At 47.4% G+C, this 25029-nt stretch overlaps 1 protein-coding gene across 3 annotated transcripts in view; it reads left to right on the top strand.

Annotated features, from left to right (window-relative positions):
• Positions 1-25029, top strand: part of CENPT (centromere protein T) — a 561799-nt gene that overhangs the window by 377896 nt on the left and 158874 nt on the right. Inside the window, exon 11 of one of the 3 annotated variants that reach the window (XR_013263258.1) lies at positions 3856-4010. The exons of the other annotated variants lie outside the window; for them this stretch is intronic. The gene's annotated coding sequence lies outside the window, so the exon portion shown is untranslated. The remainder of the gene's footprint in view (positions 1-3855; positions 4011-25029) is intronic. 3 annotated transcript variants of the gene reach the window in all.

Here is a 25029-nt window from a genome sequence, read left to right as displayed (position 1 = left end):
GCTGCCGAGAGCCGAGCAATTGATCGGCTTCGGTTGCCGACATCGCTGGACCCTGGGACAGGTAAGTGTCCATTTATTAAAAGTCAGCAGCTGCAGTATTTGTAGCTGCTGGCTTTTAATATTTTTAGATGGTCCTTTTCTTTAAATATAAATTGTTCTAAATAAGCAGTGTTGCATTTTAGTATCTACGAGGCAAGACTATCCTGGGAGCTAAGGGAAAAAAGGAGGCGAAGGACTGCATAAGAAAAAGCCTATTTTGGAGGATGCATGGTGGATGTTTTTATGGCTGTTGGTTCCCTGGCACCTGATCTCAATGCAAAACCCATGATTGCATACAAGCGCAGTAAAATACAGCGGGATTTTCTGCTACAGATGGACCCTATGCAAAAATACTCTAAAATTCCATCTAAGATATTCCAGAAAACAGGTTGTTACCAGTGCTATAATTACAATGTTTAACTCGCTGATCTGTGCCGAGTATGTTTCACACCCGCACAGGGGTAGCCATTATTGGATACGGGACTATTTCAATTGTAACACTGATTTCTGTGTTTACATCTTGAAATGTCCTTGCACATTAACCTACGTTGGCAAGACGAAAGGCCCTTTCAAAAAGCAATTTCAAAAGCATCGAAACAATATCAGAACAGCTTTGGTCAAAATGGAGAGAGGTGAACAGATTGATCTAACAAGCCCATAGTAGTCCATTTTGTGACATCCAAACATCAAATCCATGGGTTACGTGAAATGGCGATTGAGCACATCAAAAAACCCATTAGGGGAGGCGATCAATTACTCCTCTGTCACGAGGCCTACTGGATATATATACGTTCGGCAGAGTCTAGCCTTGGTGGTCTCAATACTAACTTGACGTTTACATGTTTCCTTGACAATAGATAACTTCTAGGTCTGCATAGCACTTGCCGATTTCCCAGATATTATGTGATCTCAGTTGCCTGGGAGACAGACGATCGGTCACACTTTTTAACCTATCATTTACAGCCGTTTTAACTTTTTTTCATTTTTCTTTGTTTCTCCGATTCTCTGCTCTCCATAATGCAAGGATCGATTGGACTGATAATGTCATTTTGTCCTTTTATAATTGCGTAATTTTCCCTTATTTTTCTTCCCCGCCCCCCTTTTCCTTTTTCGTCCTCTTTACTTTTTGTTTTATTTATATCTTCCTCTTTCATTTATTCTTATTTTATTTATTTTTATTCTTTTTTTCTTTTTGGTATTCTTTTTTTTTCTCATTTTTATTATTTATTTTTAACTTTTTTTATTTTTATTTAATTACTATTATTTTTGTTTTCACCTTATATCTGTTATGTTGTATTTTTCCATCTTTCTTTAATTTTTATCTTTATATATAATTACCTGACCGCTGGAATGTGTTTCTCAGCAACAGGGCACTGTACATATCGCGCTGGCTGCAATAGGAAAATGTCACATTTTCCTACTGCAGCCAGCACGAGAAAGAAGCGATAATGTCGCCTCTCTAACAGAGCCGGCATGGGTTGCCCTCCAGGGGCATTCTAGGCCCTTAGGTCTAATATGGATTTTAAGGGGAACACCCGAAAAAACGGCGTGGGGTCCCTCTCGAAATCCATACCAGACCCTTATCCGAGCAAGTAGCCTGGCTGTTCAGGGAAGGGGGTGGGGACGAGCGAGCGCCCCCCCCCACCCCAAAGCACCTTGTCCCCATGTTGATGAGGACAAGGGCATCTTCCTGACATCCCTGGCCGTTGGTTGTCGGGGGCTGCGGGGGGAGCTTATCGGAATCCGGGAGCCCCCTTAAATAAGGGGGCCCCCAGATCCCGGTCCCCCACCCTATGTGAATGAATATGGGGTACATCGTACCCCTACCCATTCACCTGGGGAAAAAGTGTCAATAAAAAAACACACTACAAAGGTTTTCAAAGCAATTTATTAGGCATCTCCGGGGGTCTTCTTCTGACTCCTTCACGCTCTACGGTTCTTCTCCAGCATGCCCCAGGACTTTGACATCATGAGGGGTGGGTCACCATGTGACATCACACAGTGACCACGCCCCATGACTATATATATATATATATATATATATATATATATATATATATATATATATATAGTTGCGCACCGCTCACACGGCATTACAGCAGGAGAGAGCGTTGTGTCAACATCGAAAGAAGAGAAGAGGGAAGGAGGACGCAGAAAACCGGACCACCGCTAGCAAAAGAGCTGGACGAAGACAGCGAATGAGCCGGCACAAGAACCGGAGAGCGGGAGAAGAGGCCAGAGAGCGCAGAGAGGAACTGGAGAGCACGAAGAAGTCGGTAGAAGACCTGGGCTGCCTAATTACTTTGAAAACCGGTGTAGTGTTTTTTTTTATTGACACTTTTTTCCCCAGGTTAATGGGTAGGGGTACGATGTACCCCATACTCATTCACACAGGGTGGGGGACCGGGATCTGGGGGCCCTCTTATTAAAGGGGGCTCCTGGATTCCGATAAGTCTCCCCGCAGACCCCGACAACCAACGGGCAGGGTTGTCAGGAAGAGGCCCTTGGCCTCATCAACATGGGGACAAGGTGCTTTGGGGTGGGGGGTTGCAGGGCGCCCCTTTCCCCAAAGCACCCACCCCCCCATGTTGAGGGCATACTGCCTCGTACGGTTCGGGAGGGGGGCGCTCGCTCATCCCCACCCCTTTTCCTGAGCGGCCGGGTTGCATGTTCAGATAAGGGTCTGGTATGGATTTTGAGGAGGACACCACGCCGTGTTTATGGCGTAGGGGGTTCCCCTTGAAATCCATACCCGACCTAAGAGCCTGGTATGCTCTTGGAGGGGAACCCATGCGGGTTTTTTATTAAAAATTTGGCGTGGATTTTTCCCTCAAGATTCATAACAAACACAGTGCCGGTATTGGTGGGGATCCAAGTTGGCAATGCTTTGTCGCTCATTGGGAAAGGAAAAATCTAATTTTCTGGCTCCCGCGACGGGGCTCGCAGGGTGTCAATCTCGCCGATAAAAGTGGTGAGATTGACACAATATCGCGGTCACTTTGTGTGTGTGTGTGTGTGTGTGTGTGTATATATATATATATATACAAGAAAGACGATGGGACACGTGCTTACGATGCAAAAATCTTCATTTAGCAACTGCGAGTAATAAGAGAAGGAGGTAACCGGCCCAAAGTTTGATATTTTATTTCCTGCTGGTACGTTATCTCCAAGGATTTAAGCAAGTGGTACAACTTTTTCATTTTCTCAGGAGGAGACTGTTCAGATTGTATCCCAGATCACGGGATCTAGGGACTTTTTGGTTGGTAACACACCAATTTATAACAACCGTGCATGGGGAAAAATTGCTAAAGAAACACACTTCCCTGGAGTTGCATGGACTGACTATATCAGAATACCACAGAGTACAAAGGATTCCAAGAGGATTACGGTGAGATTGGCTCCTACGTTATTCAGTGACAATGACGATTTTAAAAATACGTTCATGCAGATTTTGAATAAGTGTTCATTTGATATTATGACTTTGACCATTTCATTTATTCTAAAAGAGTTATCAACATTATCTGAACAAATTTCTAAAATTGAACAAGATCTGAAAACGTCTGTCAGCTGATGAGTTTATTAAGTGCAAAGAGCTGGTTGGTGAAAATGTGAACAAGTATAGATCTGATCTTGAAATGAAAAAGAGGATTAAATTTGACTGTGATATTGAGTACTATGAGAGGAACCAAGTATATAGATGGCCACGTCCTTAGAATCGAAGTGGTCGAAAAGATAATGGTAGTACCAGACGTGACCTGTCAGATAATTCTTCAGCGAATACTGATACTGATTCCTCATCAAATTTTTTGCAACAAGGTCGAAGAGGCCCCCCTCCACGGATGCAAACTAGAGCATGCTTCAGGGACGAGGCAGGAAACCTGGACAGATACCGCAATACACACGGCAAACAAGGTCGCCTGAGGGAGATCTAGTGTGCAACATTTCCAGGCATGTTCTTTGCCCCGGAGGAGGTAGGACTATTAAATCATGGCCTTTCTTTCTCTCCGAAAAATTATCTAGATTCATTTCAATTGGATCAGGATCTATACAAATTTATTCGCGTGATTAGGTGGAAGGTGCATTTTATACACGAGCCATTTTCATTTGATGATTCTGTGGAAGAGGCGCTTGATTGTAAAATGTTTAATCTTATTACTAAATCCAAATTGGTTCCCCCCACATCGTATGCTCCTGTTGAGACGTTTATTAACGATGTTACCCTTGAGATTAAAGATCTTGTTACTAGGACTGACTATAGAGATCATATGCCGAATAATCTAACAATACATGAGAGACTTGCTTGGAAGAGTCTTAGTAAACGAACGGACATTGTTTGTAAACCTGCTGATAAAGTGGGTTCCGTGGTAATTATAGACTCTACAATGTATGAATTAGAGGTGACTCGGCTGGGTGACCAGTCTGTATACAAGAAAGTTGCCACGGACCCCACATGGAGAATCAGGAAACAACTTGAGAATGTTTTAAAGCCTGCCCTAAAAAATGGGTTGATTTCTCGCAATCTTTTTGATTTTTTTATTTCCATCTCACACTCGGATTCCAGTGTTGTATATGTTACCGAAAATCCTCAAAGATTGTCGGTCCTCTCCAGGATTTGTGTCGAGAAGGGACTCTATTTTCGTCCTGGCGGCACAATTATTAGCGAAGATTCTGTCCCCTTTAGTGAAAAAACACGAAATCATATATTAGAGATACACAACATTTCCTATCAAAGATTAAACTAATTTCTACATGTCAGGGAGGAGATATCCTTGTAACATGGGATGTAACTAGTCTATACACATCCATACCACATCAAGTGGGGATCAATGCAGTGATAGGGCTCATTAGAAGTAGTGGTTTATATTTGGATGCGCAGATTACCCTGTTTGAGAGCCTATTGCACATTTTATTATATAACAACTACTTTCTCTTCAAAGACCAGTTTTTTGTTCAACAAACCGGAGTTGCGATGGGCTCTAATTTTGCCCCGCCATATGCCTGTGCTTTTATGAACGAATTTTAATGTAAATATATTTTTGAAAACAAATTGTTTTTACAATATTGCGCCACCTGGAGGCGTTATATAGACGATGTATTCGTCATATGGCGGGGCAACATCGAATCCCTGATGCTTTTTGATGAGATGATCAATGGGTGCTTTCCTGGTATTCAGTTTAAGATCAATATTGGTGGGGATTCTATTCCCTTTTTGGACACCCGGATTTATATTGATTAAGTTCATAATGAGTCTGACTTATATGTGAAGCCAACAGATAGAAATCAGTTTTTAATGTTTAACAGTTATCACCCACCACATGTTTTCAAATACTTTGTGAGAAACCAATTTTTTAGGGTTAAACGTATTTTTAGTAATGAAACAGTGAGGAGGCAAAGATTACAGGAGATGTGTCAGAAATTCTCGGAACGGGGTTATCCCGATGAGTTGATTTAGACCCCATTCACACCAGGGTGTTTTGCAGGCGCTATAGCGTTAGAAATAGCGCCTGCAATCCGCCCTAAAAAAGCTGCACCATTGTTTGTAGTGTGAAAGCCCGAGGGCTTTCACACTACAGCGGTGCGCTGGCAGGACATCAGGAAAAAGTCCTGCCAGCAGCTTCTTTGGAGCGGTGAAGGAGCGGTGTGTTTACCGCTGCCTCCACAGCTGCTCCCCATTGAAATCAATGGGGCAGCGCTGTAATACCGCCGGCAAAACGCCGCTATTGCGGCGTATTGCCGGTGGTTTTAACCCTTACTCGCAAATCCGGTGGTAAAACACCGCTAAAAATATCTGCGTTTTACCGCCCATGCTATGGGTGCTGTGGTGTGAAAGGGGTCTAAACGAGAATTAGACTGTGATAAATGAGAAAAGAAACACAAATAAACAGCACTGTAGGAATTCACAACCCAGGTTACCATTTCGTTTCCAATTCAACAGTTATAGTGAGAAGATCTTTCGGATCATTAAAGCGGGAGTCCACCGGGACTCCGCGTTTTTTTTTTTTTTTTTTTAAAAGCCAGCAGCTACAAATACTGCAGCTGCTGACTTTTAAATAGTGACACTTACCTGTCCAGCGCGCCCGCGATGTCGGCACCCGAAGCCGATCGCTCGCTCGGCTGCCGGGTCCCGCCGCCATCTTGGGTATGGGAATCAGGAAATGGAGCCTTTCGGCTTCATTTCCCGGTTCCCTACTGCGCATGCGCGAGCCGCGCGGCGCAATCCGGACGGTCCCCGCTGCCTCTGGGAGCTGTGTGTTTCCCAGCAGGCAGCGGGGCACTTGCTGAAGGGGGCGGGCGCTTGCGGAACGGAGGCGTAACCTACGCTCGTTCCGCAGAGCGCTAGCCCGGAAGTGGGTGCAGTTACCTGGATTATCCAGGTAACTGCACCCCCCTCCCCCCTGAAAGGTGCCGATTGTGGCGCCGGAGGGGGGGGGGGATTCCGATGAGCGGAGGTCCATTTTAGGGTGGACCTCCGCTTTAAGAAACACTGGCCGTTGTTAAAGAGATCTTATCCCCAGGTGGATATTTTTCAACAACTTCCCCTGAAGGCTTACCGACGCAATAGAACTTTGCGGGACTGGCTAGTTAAATCGGAATATAGGGGTATGAAGGAATCACCTAAGATGACATTTCTAGGTAGCAAAAGAAAGGGTTGTTACCCTTGTTTAAATTGCATACAATGTAACTTATTGCGTAAAGGTGATTGCTTCATACATCCTGGACATGGAGACAAAGTTACTATTAATGGCTTCTATACGTGTCAATCATCTTATGTTATTTATGTTCTTTTGTGCCCATGCGGTTTAATATACGTTGGGGAGACAACCCAAAAAATTAATGATAGAATAGCGCAACATCGCAGCTCAATCAGGCATAAACAACCTGGTCTACCGGTATCTAAACATTTTACTGAGAAAGGACATAGCGATTCTGAACTACGGTTTATAGTCTTGGAAGAAATTACTAGGGATAGATGAGGAGGTGATCCAATTATGAAGCTTAAAAAGAGGGAGGTCTGGTGGATCAATAGATTAGACTCATTAAACCCGAATGGTATGAATAAAGATTATGATTTATACTTATTTCTTTGATGGATATGCTAGGATTAACATATGGTTGATTATTTTTTACACAGCAATTTTTCTTCTAGATTTTGGACATATATAAAACGAAACTGGAGGAATTTAGAAACATGATATACTGTGTTTTCTAATGAAGAATATTGAGGTTTATCTTTCGCTCTTTATATGGAAGACAGAGTGTGACTCTCAGATGTGGGTTGAATATGAAGGGGTTAAGATTTAGCCATTAGGATTATAGTGATTAGGTGACTTGGGTTACACACCTGAGCAGTATACCTGTTGAGGGTTGGTAGTTATAAGGTAGTGTGAGTAGTAGGATATTACACATGCCAGAGATAGCTTGACGAAGAGCGATTGTGTGCTCGGAACTGTACAGTAGCTACTGCGAATACTGTTATGTAATTATTCCTGAAAATTGGATTAAATGAAGATTTTTACATCATAAGCACATGTCCCATCGTCTTTCTTGAATTTAATAGTGGAGGATTGGAAGCTCCACAGTGATGGTGCTTATTTAAACTTCAAGTGTTAAGAGAAGGATAATTACAGTATTTCCCCTTTATTTCATTTTATTTATTTTCATATTAATTTAGGACATTATTACACTCCCTTGCTAGCTGCCTGGCTGGTTCTTTCTCTCTACCTATGTCTGTTTTACCCTTTCTTTTTGCTCTTCCCCGTTTGTTCCTCCTTTTTTCCATTTTGACTCCTCACTGTCACTTGCACACTTTTTCTCCCTCACGGTGACAGGCTGGATAATCTATATCCTTTTAGTCTCCCCAGCCTGTCCATCGAGCGTGTGCAGACCCTAGCTACATGCTGGGTCGGCCACGTCATGCTCCTCATGCTGATGGGCTGCTGAGCGGTGTGTGTAACTGTAGCCAGGGGTCCCCTGGGCACTGCTCAGGACACCTGGGAGCTGATACTGGACGCAGGTATCTGAACGGCGCAGCACTCGGTCGGGTGGTGAGTCCTGCGGTGGGGGGCACTCAGTCTGCAGAGGCTAGGAGGGTGGGATTTTGCACCTGTCCTAAGTCCCCAAGGGTGGCAGACAGGGTGGGTCTGCTTGGCTTCAGAAACTGGTGTTTCTTGCCCAGAACTCCCTGCAAATGCAACGGCTCGTCTGCAAACAGTGCAGTGCCTTTGGACGCTTTGTCGTCGGTCCTTGAAACATTCGTTGCCAGGGTGGAGGTGGTGTGGTAAAAAACAGCCACTGCCCCCCCGGTCCTCCGGGGAGAGCTCTGACGCAGACTCAGGCCCCGCTGAGACTGGCAGCCCCTGCTCTGTTGCTTCAGATAACGCTGACCAGGACCGATCGGGCAGTGAGGATGAGTCCCGTCTGGGTCCGCTCAAGACAAAGCGCTAGTTGGAGCAATTATCACAGCTGTGCGCGATACCCTGAAAATTCAGGAGCCAGCAGATCCCTCTGCTGATGTAGCGGTCCCTTTTGGGTCCCGTAAGCCAGCCCGTACACCTAAGGTGTTTCCGTATCTGACTTATTTTGATAAGTTCATATACAAGGAATGGGGAAACCCGCAACGGACCTTCTCGGTCCCTAAAAGAATGGCGGTGCGCTACCCCTTTGAGGAGATCCTTCTTAAAAAATGGTAGGCTCCTCCGGTTGTGTACCCCCCAGTATCCATGTTAAACAAAGTAACCACCATTCCGGTAGAGGAGACCCCTGCATTTAAGGACCCTACCGACAGGAAGGCCGAGACAGTGGCCCGTTCCTTGTTTACGGTTCTGGGGTCAGCAGTACGATCAGTACTGGCCACAGCACTTGTGTCGCAGACACTTACTGAATGGGCAAAACTTTTGCACCGCAAATTGGAGAAACAGCAGGCTACTCCCGTCTGCGTGGAACTAGCAGACCAGTTAGTGCATGGCCTTAAGTATGTTTGTGTCGTGGCCCTGGATACGCTTCCTTTGCTTTCCAGGGCTTCAGTGTCAGCAGTGGTGCTGCGGCGCCTGATTTGGCTAATATGCTGGTCTGCGGGCCAGGCATCTTAAAAAAAAAAGCCTGGACCGATCTACCCTTCCTTGGTGAGTGGCTCTTTGGAGCCTCGTTGGATGACATTATTAAGAATGTCACAGGTGGGAAGAGTACCTTGCTCCCACAGGCCAGGAAGTCTAAGGAGCCACGCTGTAGGCAAGGGCCCTCATTTTCTGCTCAAAAGAGGCATTTTCGTCCGTCCGGGACTTCGGTTAAACGCTCCTAGTCCGACAGGACGACCTCTGAGGGGACAAAAGCGTCCCTGGAACAGCAAGCCTGCAAGCAAAAGTGCTACCACATGAAGTGTCACCTTCGAGAGTTTGCAGCCCAGTGGGCCTCTCGGCTGTCCGACCAATGGATCTGCGAACTGATTTCCTCTGGCTACAAGATAAAGTTTCTCTCTTGGCCACCAAACAGATTCTTTCCTTCTAGCATACCCTTACTCCTGGCTCGCCGGGAAGCCCTATTGGGGGCGGTAAGGGACCTGCTAAACCGCGGGGTGATAGTGCCTGTTCCGGAATCAGGTTCCAGGGGTTCTACTCCAATCTGTAGTCCCCAAAAAGGAAGGTGTACGTCCAATCTTGGACCTGAAAGCCCTCAATTGCTTTGTAAAAGTACAGAGGTTCAGAATGGAATCGGTTCAGTAGTCGCTGCATTCCATCAAGGGGACTCCCTGGCGTCTTTGGACATCCAGGATGCATATCTGCACATACCCATATGTCTCAGGCATCAGAGGTTTCTGCGATTTGCAGTTGGGGAAGCTCACTACCAATTTGTGGCTCTGCCTTTTGGTTTGGCATCAGCACCCCAAGTCTTTACCAAGGTATTGGCTCCAATTTTGGCATTGTTGCAACAATGCGGGATCGCAATCGTAGGTTACCTAGACGATCTCCTCTTGAGAGCATCTTCCATCTTAGAATTAAAGGAGGATGTGGCGATCACCATGCAAACCCTGCAGGAATTTGGGTGGCTGTTGAACCTCAAAAAGTCGGTGCTCATACCGACTCAGCGCTTGGAGTACCTAGGCTTACTGCTGGACTCCATGGAAGCGAGAATTTTTCTCCCTTGAGACAAACTGCAGACTCTCATAGCCATGGTAAAACTATTGATGAACCCAGGTTGTCATCAGTGCGCTTCTGCATGCGAGTCCTGAGCCTCATGGTGGCCTCCTTCAAGGTGGTACGGTACTCCCAGTTTCACACCATAGTCTTTCATAAGGAGATATTGAGAAAATGGGACAAATCTCTGTTATCACTGGATACGCAGATTCAGGTGAGCCAGTCAGTCAGGGACTCCCTGCTCTGGTGGCTGAGGTCCCCGGCACTTCGGTCCAGGAATTCGTTCCTACCTCTACATTGGACAGTGATCACAACGGACACCAGCCTGACTAGCTGGGGTGGAGTACTGGGTGTACAGTTGACCCAGGGACTCTGGTCGGGGAGGAATTCATATTGCAGATCAATGTGCTCAAGCTCCGGGCGATCAGGCTATGCCTCTCCACATGGTCGATGAGACTATGAGGGCGTCCGATCAGGATCCAGTCAGACAACGCCACGGCGGTGGCATATGTCAACCATCAAGGAGGAACAAGTAGCTCAGCTGCAGCACGGAAGGTCACTCGCATCCTTCAGTGGGCAGAGCATCCATGTAACAGCCTTGTCGGCCATTTACATCCCAGGAATAGAAAACTGGCAGGGCGGACTACCTAAGTCATCAGATGCTGGACCCAGGAGAAATGGGCGTTGCATCCGGAGGTTTCAGGCTACTGTGCCTGCGGTGGGGCACACCAGACGTGGATCTCCTGGCCACCCATCTCAATTGGAAGGTGACGAGATTCTTATATAGGACAAGAGATCCTTGGGCAGACGCGTCAGATGCGCTGGTGGCCCCATGGGGTCAGTACCGACTGATCTATGCCTTTCCTCTGCTAAAACTACTACCACGTCTGCTCTGCAGAGTGGAGGCTGAGGGGATTCCAGCAATACTGATTGCCCCAGATTGGGGCGCCCCTGGTACGCCGACCTAGTACATCTGGTTGCGGATGCTCCCTGACTACTGTTACGAGAGGACCTTCTGTGTCGAGGTCCGATTCTCCATCCTGCTTTACTGTTGCTGGTTTTAATGGCATTGTTTTTGAGAGCCAGATGCTAAGAAACCGGGGCCTGTCGGACTAAGTGATTTCAACTATATCGAGGGCACAAAAATCTTCTTCTCAGAAGATATACCATCGTACCTGGAAGGCCTACATCTCCATGTGTGAGGAGAAAGGATGGTGTCCATGCACCTATTCCGTTTCCAGGATCCTGCTGTTTCTACAGTGGGGAGTAGACCAAAAATTGGCCTTGAACACCATTAAAGGACAAATATCAGCCTTGGCTGTCTTTTTTTTTTTTTTTTTTTTTTCAGCGATCCTTGGCGTCTCACTCTCTAGTGAGCACTCTTATTCAGTGGGTCCGGAATGTAGTTTCTCCGGTGCGTCCACCGTTACCCCCGTAGGATCTGAACCTGGTGTTATTGGCACTTCAGAAACCGCCATTTGAGAACATCAGAAAATACCCTTGTTGACTTTTTCCCAGAAAGTGGTCTTTCTAGTGGCCATTACATCGGCCAGGAGTGTTTCAGAACTGGCAGCCTTGTCTTGCAAGTCGTCCTATCTTGTTATCCACAAGGATAAGGTGGTGTTGTGTCCACAAATTTCTTTTCTGCCGGAGGTGGTTTTGGCGTTTCACATCAATGAAGACATCTCTGTGTCCTAAACCAACACATCCTAAAGAGGTGGCCGTTCATTCCCTGGACGTGGTCTGGGCCCTAAGGGTGTATTTGTCTGTCACGGCTCCCTTTCGGAAGTCGGACTCTGTTTGTTTTGGTAGCTGGTCCGAAAAAAGGTATGGCAGTCTCATCTGCCACCATTTCCAGGTGGATCAGACAGATTGTGGTACAGACCTGTGCCTTGAATGGGCAGGTTGTCCCCTTTTCCGTCACAGCCCACTCCACCAGGGCAATTGGAACCTCTTGAGCTTTCCGACATCAAGCGACAGTCGCTCAAGTGTGTAAGGCGGCAACTTGGTTGTCCGTCCACACTTTTACCAAGTTCTACAAAGTGGATGTAAACGCATCAGCTGATGCCTGTTTTGGCCGCAAAGTTTTGCAGGCGGCCGTGTAATGTTGCAATTGCACTTATTTTTTTCAATTTTTTTTTTTTTAAAGAAAATGGTTACCTTTTGAGTATAATGCACTGTTGCATTGTTAACCGCAATTTTTGATGCGGCTACTAGATAAGGTGGTGACTCCCCTGTTAGGCAGCACTTCTGGTTGTGGGTGAAATTTTTTTATGCTGTTTTCCCACCCTTCGTTATGACACTGCTCGGGGACGTCCCTATGGTCAAGAATAATGGAGCTGTGTCAGTCAGTGAACGAAAGAGAAAATAGGATTTTTGTACTCACCGACTGACACAGCTTCTCTCTTTAGACCATTGGATTGTTATACCACCTTCAGGAGAGGACTAGACATTACATGTTAACATGTGATAATAAAACTAGAACTTTCTAGTTTTGCCCAAGGGGCGGTCTTTTATGTAACAACCCCTCCGCATGCTACTGCAGCCTCAGTTTTATTTTGCCTAGTGAAGGAGTCTTTTTTTTTCCTTTTTTCTGCAGAAGCTTGGCTTGATGATAGATCCTGTGATCTGCTATCAACAGCCGACTGGGTGACAGGCTGGATACCCTTATCCTTGTAGGGTCCCCAGCCTGTCCATCGAGCGTGTGCAGGTCATAGCCCCGTGCTAGGCGGGCCACGGCGAAACCTCAGCTCCAGAGGTGGTCTGTGAGCAATTATGCTCTGGGGCACACATATGACCGGGCTACTGATGTCTGCGTGACAGTGTACCGGACCAGCAGCCACCCTGTACTGATCAGAGAGTGGGTCTGTGTTGCAATGTCGCCCAGCTATTCAAGACTGGTAAGTGCAACTCTCCTGCCTCGGTGGGGCTGAGCAGCTGGGCATTCCCTGGGAGGTCGATTCTTGGGTCCCTCCCCTCCCTCTCTTCTCTCCCTGTCCCTTTCTCCCTCCCCCCTGTCTGGGATGCTGCAGAGCGGTGTGTGTGTCTGTGCAGGAGCTCTCACCTGGGGGGGGGGGGGGGGGTTTGCGCTGGCTGACTGTGTCCTGGGTCCTGTTTTTCATGTCCCTGGAAGATGCCTGTGAGACTGTACTTGTGTCCTGTGCAGCGCTGTTTCACAGCAATTGTTTCTCACTGTCCCTCATGGTTTTTGCATCAGCGGCCATCTTAGGTGGGGGCAAGGGAAAGCATGCTCTCCTGGGCTTCGTCGGCCATTTTCCCTGTGATTTGTCCATATACTGGACGCCGGCGGCCATTTTCTGGAAGACTAAATATGTTTTTTCAGTGTTCTCTAGCGGTAGCATATGCTCCTGTTCTCTGGCGTCCATTTTCCCTGTGTTTTATGTCCTTATACCGGGCTCTGGGCGGACATTTTCTATGAGCCTGAGCACACTGCAGAGCGGTTTCAGCGCCATTAGCAGCTGCTTCCACCGACACAGGGCTGATTCCTCTGCACCTGGGAGCCAACAGAGACTACAGGCACTACCTGCTGGATAGCGCAGAACCTCTCAGGGTGGTGAGTCCTGCGGAAAAGATCCCCTAAGCCAACAGCAGTAAGGAGGGTGGGACTGTCACTGTCCTAAGTCCCCTTTGGGTGACAGACAGGGTAGGGTCAGCATGGCTTCAGAAACTGGTGTTTCTTCCCCCGAAATCCATGCAATTGCAACCGGTTTGCCTGCGGAATGCCCAGTGCCCCTGGATGCTTTGTCGGCGGTCCTCAATTCATTTGTTGCCAAGATGGAGGCGGTGCGTAGGCGCAAGGTGCTATAAAGCGGCGCCCCTGCCCCCCCCCCCCCCCCACCCTCTGGGGAGAGCTCTGATGCAGACTCGGGCCCTGCTGAGGCTGGTGACCCCTGCTCTGTCGTTTCAGATGACGCTGACCAGGACCGTTCGGACAGTGAGGATGAGTTCCCATCCGGGTCCGTGCGCGATAAGGCACTTGTTGGAGCACTTATCACAGCCATGCGTGATACCCTGAAAATTCAGGGGCCGTCAGATCCCTCTGCTGATGGAGTGGTCCCTTTTGGGTCCCGTAAGCCAGCCCGTTCACCTAAGGTTTTCCTGTATCTGACTTATTTTGACAAGTTCATTTACAAGGAATTGGGTCGACCGCAACAGACCTTTTCGGTCCCCAAATATATGGCGGTACGTTACCCCTTTGTGGAAAGCCTTCTCAAGAAGTGGTCTGCTCCTCCGGTCGTGGACCCCCCAGTATCCAGGTTAAACAAAGTAACCAGGATCCCACAGACAGGAAGGCCAAGGCAGTGGCTCATTCCTTGTTTTTACGGTTGTGGGGTCAACCATGCGACCAGTACTGGCATCCGCACTTGTGTCTTAGACACTGAGTGGGCAAAACGGTGGCACCGCAAATTGGGAGAACAGGCTTTTCCTGTCTTCGTTGAACTAGCAGGCCAACTAGTGCAGGCCTTAAGTACGTTTGTGATGCGGCCCTGGATACTCTCCCTCTGTTATCCAGGGCTTCAGTGTCAGCAGTGGTGCCGAGTCACCTGATTTGGTTAAAATGCTTGTCGGCTGACCAGGCATCCAAGAAAGCCCTGACAGGTCTACCCTTCCTTGGCGACCGGCTTGTTGGAGCCTCTTTGGATGACATTATTAAAAATGCCACAGGTGGTCAGAGTACACTACTTCCACAGGCCAGGAAGGCTAAGGAGCCACGTCGTAGGCAAGGGCCTTTTTTTTCCTCTCACAAACAGCTTTCGTCTGCCCGGAGTTTCGGGCACACATCCCCAGCCCGACAGGATGGCTTCTGAAAGACAAATGCATCCCTGGAACCGCAAGCCTGCAAGCAAAAGTGCTACCACATGAAGGCATTGCCCCCACCCGCAACTCAGGTGGGGGGTCGCCTTCAGGAGTTTGCAGCCCGGTGGACCTCTCAGCTGTCCCACCAATGGGTCTGCGATCTGATTTCCTCTGGCTACAAGATGGAGTTCCTCTCTTGGCCGCAAAACAGGTTCTTCCCCTCCAGCATAGCCGTACTCCGAGCTCACCGGGAGGCCCTCTTGGGGGCGGTAAGAGCAGCTGAATTGTGGGGTGATAGTACCTGTTCTGGAATCGGAACGTTTCCAGGGGTTCTACTCAAACAGTTTGTAGTCCCCAAGAAGGAAGGGGTACATCCAATCTTGGACCCAAAAGCCCTCATTTACTTTACTTCAAGTACAGGGGTTCAGAATGGAATCAGTAGTCGCTGCACTCCATAAAGGGAACTCCCTGGCGTCTTTGAACATCCAGGATGTGTACCTGCACATACCCTTATGCCTTCGGCATGGAAGGTTTCTGCGATTTGAAGTTGGGGAAGCCCACTACCAGTTTGTGGCTCTTCCCTTTTGGTTTGCCATCAGCCCCCCCCCCGAGTCTTTACCAAGGTATTGGCTCCTGTTTTGGAGTTGCTGCGACAATGCGGGATCGCGATCATGGGTTACCTAGAAGATCTCCTGAGAGCATCTTCCACCTCAGAGTTAGAGGAGGATGTGGCGATCACCATGCAGACCCTGCAGGAATTTGGGTAGCTTTTGAACCTAAAGAAGTCGGTGATCGTACTGACTCAGCGTTTGGAGTACCTAGGCTTGCTGCTGAACTCCATGGAAGTGAGAGTGTTTCTCCCTTCAGACAAGCTGCAGACTCTCAGAGCCACAGTAAAACTGCTGATGAACCACAAGTGTTCGTCGCTACGCTTCTGCATCTGAGTCCTGGGACTCATGGCGGCCTCTTACGAGGCAGTACCATATGCCTGGACCCACACCAGAGTTCTGCAGAAGGAAATTTTGACAAAGTGGGACAAATCTCAGTTGTCCATGGATCGGCAGATTCAATTGAGCCAGTTAGTCATAGATTCCCTGATCTGGTGGATGAGGTCCCTGGTACTTCAGACCGGGAAGTCGTTTCTACCTCTGAAATGGAAGGTGATCACAACAGACGCCAGCCTATCCGGCTGGGGTCGAGTAATGGGAGTTCAGTTGACTCGGGGCCTCTGGTCGATGGAGGAATCCAAGTTGCCGATCAATCTGCTCGATCTGAGAGCGATCAGGCTATGTCTGTCCACATGATCAATGAGACTGCGAGGGCATCCAATCAGGATCCGGTCAGACAATGACACGGCTGTGGCATATGTCAATCACCAAGGAGGAACAAGAAGCTTGGCCACCGCACGGAAGGTCGCTCACATACTTCGGTGGGCAGAATGACATGTACCCTGTCAGCCATTTACATCCCAGGAGTGGAGAACTGACAGGCGGACTTAAGTTGCCAGATGCTGGACCCAAGAGAATGGGCGTTGCATCCGGAGGTGTTCAGGCTACTGTGCCTGTGGTGGGGCACACCAGACGTGGGCCTTCCGTCTCAATCAGAAGGTGCCAAGATTCGTGTCCAGGACAAGGGATCCGTGGGCAGACACGTCGGACGTGCTGGTGGCTCCATGGGATCAGTACCAGCTGATCTACGTCTTTCCTCCACTAAAACTGTTACTACGTCTGCTTTGCAGAGTGTTTCTCCAGATTGGCCTCAGCGTCCTTGGTACGCAGACTTAGTGTGCCTGGTGGCAGACACTTCCTGGTGACTGCCGTTGAGAGAGGACCTTCTGTCTCAAAGTCCAATTCTCCATCCTGCCTTATCATCGCTGGCTTTAACTGCATGGCTATTGAGAGCCAGGTGTTGATTAACCGGGGGTCTTTCGTACTCGGTAATTCCAACTATGCTGAGAGCATGGAAATCTTCTCTGAAGATGTCTCTTCGTACCTGGAAGGGCCTACATCTCCATGTGCGAGGAGAAAGGTTGGCGTCCACGCTGCTTTTCTGTATCCAGGATTCTGCTGTTTCTACAGAAAGGTGTAGACCAGAACTTGGTTTTAAGAACCATTAAGGGACAAATATCAGCTTTGGCTGCCTTTTTTTCAGCGACTGACCCCTGGCATCTCACTCTCTAGTGAACACTTTTGTTCCGGGGTCCGACATGTAGTTCCTCCGGTGCGTCCACCGTTATCCTGTGGGGTCTGAATCTGGTGTTAGCGGCGCTTCAGAAACCGCCATTTGAATATATCAGAGAGATTCTCCTGTTGACTCTTTCCCAGAAAGTGGTCTTTCTAGTGGCCATCACTCGGCCAGGAGGGTTTCGGAACTGGCTTTCTTGTCTTGCAAGTTGGCGTTATCTGGTTATCCACAGGATAGGGTGGTGTTGCGTCCGCAACCATCTTTTCTGCCGAAGGTGTTTTCGGCGTTCCACATCAATGAACCATTGTGTTACCATCTCTGTGTCCTAAGCCGACACATCCTCAGGAGGTGGCCCTCCATTCCCTAGACGTGGTTCGGGCTCTGTGGGGTATTTGTCTGTCACGGCTCCCTTCCGGACGTCAGACTCCTTGTTTGTTTCGGTGGCTGGTCCGAAAAAAGGCATGGCGGTCTCGTAGGCCACCTTTTTCCAGGTGGATTAGACAGATTTTTGTATAGGCCTACGCCTCGAAGGGGCAGGTGCCCCCTTTCTGGTCACGGTCCACACTACAAGGACAATTGGAACATATTGGGCCTTCCAACATCAAGTGTCTGTTGCTCAAGTGTGTTGAGCGGCGACTTGGTCGTCTGTTCACACTTTTACAAAATTCTACAAGGTAGATGTCATTGCATCGGATGGTGCCTGTTTTGGCTGCAAAGTTTTGCAGGTGGCTTTATAATGGCAATTGCACATTTTTTTTCCCAGATTTTTGAGTAAAAACGCAGTACCTTTAAGTTAATGCACTGTTGCATTTGTTGCCGCAGTTTTGGTGCGGTTTGAGGGTAGTGCTGCTTTGTTGAGGAGCACCCTGTTTTTTTGTGGTGGCTATTCCACACACTAGTTTTTTTTGTGGGTAAAGTTTGTACTAGCTCCCACATGCCGTGGTGGATGAAGTTTTTTGCTGTTTTCCTACCACTTGTTTGGCACTGCTTGGGGATGTCCCAATGGTCTAAAGAGAGAAGCTGTGTCCGTCAGTGAATATAAGAGAAAATAGGATTTTTTTTGTACTCACCATAAAATCCTTTTCTCTGTAATTCACAGACTGACAAAGCTTCTCTCTTTAGACCATCGGGACATCTGGCCCTCATATTTTTCTTTACGTTATACTGCTTGTTGACGTACCAGTAGCATGCTGAGGGGTTGTTACCTAAGGGACCACCCCTTGGGCGGAACTAGAAAGTTCTAGTTTTATTATCACATTAACATGTAATGCCTAGTCCTCTCCTAAGGTGGCATAACAACCCAATGGTCTAAAGAGAGAAGCTGTGTCAGTCGGTGAGTACAAAAATCCTATTTTCTCTTTCGTTCACTGACTGACACAGCTCCATTATTCTTGACCATAGGGACGTCCCCAAGCAGTGAATTACAGAGAAAAGGATTTTACGGTGAGTACAAAAAAATCCTATTTTCTCTGAAGATAACTGACTGACACAGCACCCTCCTCTCCATTTGACACCAGCTTTATATGCTTACATAAATGGTACTTGAGCCTCGCAAAAAAGACTCGAGATCCTGCAAGGTTTTGCCTTTAATTCGGCCTCTGGACGCTGGACCCTGCAAAGTGGAATCCTGTACACTACAGCACTAAGGCATTCCCGCAGGGTGCTGTATAGGTCCAAGGGAGTGGACCCTAAACATGTAAAGGGTACTCAGTCCTTGAATGTCCTCAAGTGACAGGAACCCGCTGTGAAGGGTGAAGATTGGGCTCTTAGTTTCTAAGCTGCCCTGCACCTGGACGGGTAACAATTGGTCAAGCTAGCTAGAGACTGAACACCTGTGTGCGGTGACCATACTGGGGAGTTTTGGGCTAGCTGAGGGTGTTAATATGAAAATTGTACCTTTTTTGCTTGTGTCTGTTCTTTACCTGTATGATGGCGCCATTTTGCCTTGGTTCGCTATGGGGCATGTGCATTTGCAAGAGCACCGCTGGGATCAGCATTTTGGCGGCCATGGCGCATGCGGCTTAGCTGCACATGCGCCTTAGCCGCACATGCGCCTTAGCCTTTATCTGGTCGCACGAAGATTTGTGTCATACCTGAATCCAGCCACGCCCATTCGGGACTGTGTACGCGTGTGCGCACACAAGACATTCAGGTGCACAGCCAGCTTATTTAGGCCGTGTATGCCAAGCATGCGGTGCTTCCAGAGGGCAGCTGTGGGACACAGATCAGGCTCTGAACCAGGCATTTGCAGCAGTTCATCTCTCCTTACCCGAGTCACTTGAGTCGCCAGGTGTTGCTTGGCAGACTAAAGGTGCTTAGCGGGATTGTTGCATAGGGTTTTGGTGAGCCCTATTAAAGGGCCTCCCTTCTGAGGTGTGTTAACACTACACCCATGTACTCCCTTTTTGTGGTTATTAAATGTCTTCAGTAATTCCTGAGGAACCTAGTGTTATCCCTAGTGTTGTATTCCCTGAAGAACCAGAGGCTACCGGGCAATCTTAGCCGCTGCGCCTATCTGGGATTGTGCCTACAGTCAATGCTGTTACTTCACCCTTTATTACTAAGGATACATTAAAAAAAAAAACTGATACCAAAGGTACGGTGAGGGGCCCCTTAGGGTCATTAATAGACAGATCAAGCCAATAGTATAAAAGTATAAATTTTATTACACAATGTCAATACTATACATATACAAACAATACATTCAGTGCTTAAAAACCATATCTAATACCCTGATTGATATGGCTGTATAGAAGAATCACCATCCAGGTGATTCCCAAAATTTTGAATAACAAAAAGTCAACCTTGAGACCAGCTCAAAGTCTAAAGTATTTAGGTCTGATCCTAGATAGGGCCCAAGCAAGAGTATTCTTACTTACATGTGGGGATCTGTGCCCTGAAGGATCATGTGCATCAGATAAGGGGCACCAGACAACCCTCTATTTGGCTCTGTATGGGTCTTCCAGGGAGGATGGTATCCTCCTTCGAGGCGATGCTCTATGCCCGGTTCCATTACATGCCTCTACAACAAGACATCTAGTTGGCTTGGAACAGGAGAGAACAAGCTCTGGATTCTCCAATGTTCTTATCTTCTCGGGCATGCTTAAGCCTAAACTGGTGATTGCAGGCTCAGAACCTGCGAAAGGGAAGATCCTTCCTTCTGGCAACTTGGAGAGTACTCACTACAGATGCCAATGTCTCAGGCTGGGGAGCGACCCTAGAAGGGCTCACAGCTCAGCGGAAATGGAACAGAACAGATCCTGCCCATCAATGTCCTGGAATTACGGGCTGTATGACCGGCCCTACGGTCCTGGACCGTGGAGCTTCAGGACTGCCCTATCAGGGTTCAGTCTTACAATGTCACTGCAGTGGCCTATATAAACCATCAAGGCGGTACCAGGAGTCGTTCAGCTCTGAAGGAGGATAACCACATACTTGCAAGGGGAGAGGGACATGTGCCGATTTTATCGGCGGTCCATATCCCAGGAGTAGAGAACTGGAAGGCAGATTACCTCAGCCACCAGTGGATCTGACTAGGGGAATGGTACCTACACCCAGGGATGTTCCAGGAAATTTGCCAACGTTGGGGATGGCCTGAGGTTGACCTACTGGCATCCAGGTTCAACAACAAGCTTACAGCAGTTTGTGTCCCAGACAAGAGATTCTCTGGCAATCGGAGCATATGCTCTGGTAGTTCCATGGAGCCAGTACTCCCTGGTTTATGCTTTCCCTCCAATACCCTCTCCTTCCATATTTGATGCACAGGATTCAGAGAGGGAGTTCCAGTCATTCTGATGGCACCAGCCTGGCCAGAAGGCCCTGGTTCCCGGAGATTGTGAGACTGACAATTGACACTTCCACGTCTCCCCAATCTCAAGGTCCTATATTCCACCCCAATTTACATTCTCTAAATTTGAAGGCATGGCTATTGAAGCCAGGGTGTTAAAGGACTGTGGCATCTCGGGACCAGTGGGGTCTACCCTAGTAAATGCTAGAAATATCTATCATAAGGTCTGGAAGACTTGTATTGCTTGGTGTGAAGCCAAAAAATTGAATCCTCAGAAATACGTGATTGGGAGAATTTTCTCTTTTCTATCGTCAGCTGTGGAAATCAAATTGGCTTTGAGTACAAGCAGAGGTCAGGTTTCTGCCCTATAGGTATTCTTCCAAAGGCCTTTGGCCTCCCATTCACTGGTCCGAACCTTTATGCAGGGGGTAACTCGCTTGCTTCCCCCCTGAATAGATCACTTATGTGTCCTTGGGACTTGACTTTGGTGCTGTCTGTGTTACAGAAACAACCATTTGAACTTCCATTAGACTTGCTGTCACGCAAGCTAGCCTTCCTGATGGCCATCACCTCGGCTAGCAGGGTGTCAGAGTTGGTGGTCCTTTTGTGCAGAGAACCATACTTGATCCTTCATCACGACAGAATCGTGTTACCACCTGTTCCATCCTTTTTGCCAAAGGTGGTGCCGCCCTTCCATTTAAATCAGGGCATTATTTTGCCTTCTTTTTTCTCAGCCTCATTCAGTGGAAGAGAGACGACTGCATTCTTTGGACGTTGTCCGGGCAGTCAAGGTTTGGACATTCAGGCCAGGTTCATAACATTTAATCAAATGGATGTTCGAGCAGCCGAGGATTCGGCTTTCAGCCACAGTCTACTGTGGGCTGCCATATAAAGTCTGATGGCTATTGTTTGGCAGGTTGTCTCCCTCCCCTCAAGTCTATTGCTCTGGGATGTTCCAGCAGGTAATGAATATTCGCCTAAGGCCTCTTTCACACGGGACGGATCAGTAATGATCCCGCCGTGAAGATCCGCTCGCTCAGCGGGGATCGCTCCGTTGTCCCCGCTGAGCCGGCTGCGGACAGGGCGGTCTCCGCACACTGTGCGGGGACCGCCCTGTCAGCTCTCCGCTCTCCTCTATGGGGATCGGACGAGCACGGACCGTCTGTCCGTGTTCGTCCGATCCGCTCTGCAGACGGATAGAAAAATAGGATTTTCCTCCGTCTGCAGTATCGGACTGTTGCGGAGGCGGACGAAATCGGGTGTCCCATAGGGATGAATGTATGTCCGTATTTCATCCGCAAACGGATGGATGAAATACGGACATATCGTCCGCATGTGTGAAAGGGGCCTTACTCTGTGTCCCATGATGTAAGAAAATATGATGTTTTCATCATACTTACCTGTAAAATCATTTTCTTTGAGTACATCATCACCTGCAGATGAAGTATAACCCAGCAAGTAATGAATATTAGCCTAACTTTGTGTCCCATGATGTACTCAAAGAAAAAGATTTTATAGGTAAGTATGATGAAAAAAAATCTTATTTTAGAGAGATTTTTACCCCAAAAGCATTTTATTTAAATAAATTTGATTAAAAAAAATCAGATTTAAATCCAAAAAATCAATTTTTTTTTAAAATCTTAGTTTTTTATGGGTCCTCTACCCCCTCACTGCCTTCCATTTTTTAGAAATGTATTACATCTTTCTCCCTGCAGCCTCACTACCCCTAGTGTTAATTTAACCATTACGCCTGTCCTCTGGAATGATCATAGTGCAGTTTTAGTCCAAAGATCCTCTTTACTTCTCAGACGTCAAGATCCTAGCTGGGTAGTGCGCTTCTTGCTAACTCATCTTATGCTTTAGATATACAAATAACTTTGAAAATGCTTTGCCTTTAATTTTCCCAGAGAGGTTTTGACCACTACCTTATGGGATGCCCATAAACCTGTTGTTAGGGTATTTGTATTCAAAGAGCCACAGAATTAAAGATGGACGTTGTCTGTTTCACTCACCAAAACATCATTTTCAGCCACAATATTTCAACTTCCAAATTAGTTCCTCTACGGCGATCCAATCTGTCCTTCACCAGACTCCGGACCAAACTTAACTAACCGCTCTCTGAATTGCCAGAAAAGGTGATCTGCATGTTCAAACGCAAACATTGCGCTAAAGCTAACAAGCCAGACTCCCCCTTAGCCTTTAAAGTGATTGTATAGCTTTGTGTTTTATTTTTTAAAATGACAAACATGTCATTCTTACCTCTACTGTGTAGCTCGTTCTTCAGAGTGGCCCTGATCATCCTCTTCTGGTGTCCCTCGGTGGCTCTCGTGGCTCCTCGCATCAGACACGAATGCCGGAGTCGGCCCCACCCCCGTGTCATTTTATTTGATTGACAGCAGCGGTAGCCAATGGCTGCGCTGCTATCAATCAATCCAATAAAGAGCTGGGACCCAGTGCAGAGAGTAAGAACGTGTCTCCGCCGAGGGGAAGAAGGGGCTCAGGTAAGTAAAACGGGGGGCTGGAGGGCCGGTCACTGCCAGAAGTTTTTTTCATCTTAATGCATAGTATGCATTAAGATGAAAAAAACACAAGGGTTTACAGCCCCTTTAAACTGTGTAACTTGGATAGGGTTCAATACCCATCAACTTAAAACTATCTAGGGACATGAGTAATCCAGTGGAAGCATTACAGCAATTTCAGAAACCTCTTTCCAATCTGTACAATGCAGATGGTTACCCGGTCCCCAGCTGATAGATTTTTCCACAACAAAATTCTTCCTGCCCTCTCCAATGATAAGGTCTATAAAAACTGAGGAAGTCCTTTAGGCAATTAAGGCACTAAATCCTCATAAGTGTCCAGGCTCCACGTGTTACCTGCCACTTACAACAAAAATCTTGCAGACATCTTAGCCCCCTTTCCCACTAGGTCATGCAACAACTTATTGCTCCAGCAGGCTTTCAGGAAAGAAACACTGACAGCAATCATGACAAGGATGCAGAAATTAAACTCGGATGATTCAGTTTGGTCAAATTATAAACCAATACTGTTGCTCAATGTGGATGTTGAGTTTTCACAAAAGTACTCACATTACGGCTTAACCCGTAATTCCCTAATTCACAGAGATCAGGTAGGAAACATTCCCCATCACCAGGCTTTAGATAACATTCGTAGAGCCTCTTTACTTCATGTCATACATAAGTTTTACTGTTGCTTGACATAAAGAAAGACATTGATGGTGAACCTTGGCACCCCAGATGTTTTGGAACTACATTTCCCATGATGCTCAAGTACTCTGCAGTGTAGTTGAGCATCATGGGAAATATAGTTCCAAAGCATCTGGGGTGCCCAGTTCACCATCACTGTCCTAAGATGTTTTAGATTTGGTCTCTCTGTAGATTTGGACCTCCTCTCTGTCATACCTGAGGTACGCTGCATTTAAATATGACTCTTTTTTTTTTTAACATCCAGGGGCATGCAGCAGGGGTGCCCCCTTTCACCTCTGTTTGCCATCACTAATGAATCACTGCTGCAGAGAATCCAATCACATCTACCTATTAAAGGTGTGGTGCTTATTGGTCATCATCACAAGCTTACTTTTGTTTGCTGATGATGTTCTCTTGTTTGTAATGTTATGATCATTTCTCTCTCTTCTCAGTCCTGGAGGTTTATCAATCAAAATCTGAAGCCTTAAGGCTAACTTTAACTCTGTCTGACCTTCAGTCTTTACAAATCTCCTTCCCTTTTACTTGGAAGGCACATCAAATTTCTTATTTAGGTATTAATCTCATGTGCACATACAAGGTGCTCTACCAAGCTAACTACTAGGGATGAGCTCAGGCGTGTTTGCATGGTCCATTCGCAGAACCCGCCAGGAAGTCAGCGCAGCGCTGTGCTAATCACAGGCAGTGAGACATTGCCCAATCTCTGCAGCTGCGCATCGGGGCACTGTCTCACTGCTTGTGATTAGCGCAGCGATGCGCCGACTTCCTGGTGGGCTCTGCACGTGGTCCATGCGAACACGCCTGAGCTCATCCTTTCTAACTACTCTCCTATGCTCATAAAACTCATTAT

Source organism: Lithobates pipiens, unplaced genomic scaffold (genome assembly GCF_037356315.1).
Source record: "Lithobates pipiens isolate NorthernLeopardFrog02 unplaced genomic scaffold, aLitPip1_a1.2 Scaffold_10, whole genome shotgun sequence".
Lineage (NCBI taxonomy): Eukaryota > Metazoa > Chordata > Amphibia > Anura > Ranidae > Lithobates > Lithobates pipiens.
The sequence above is the reverse complement of the archived record's forward strand: the minus strand, read 5'-3'. Positions and strand labels throughout refer to the sequence as shown.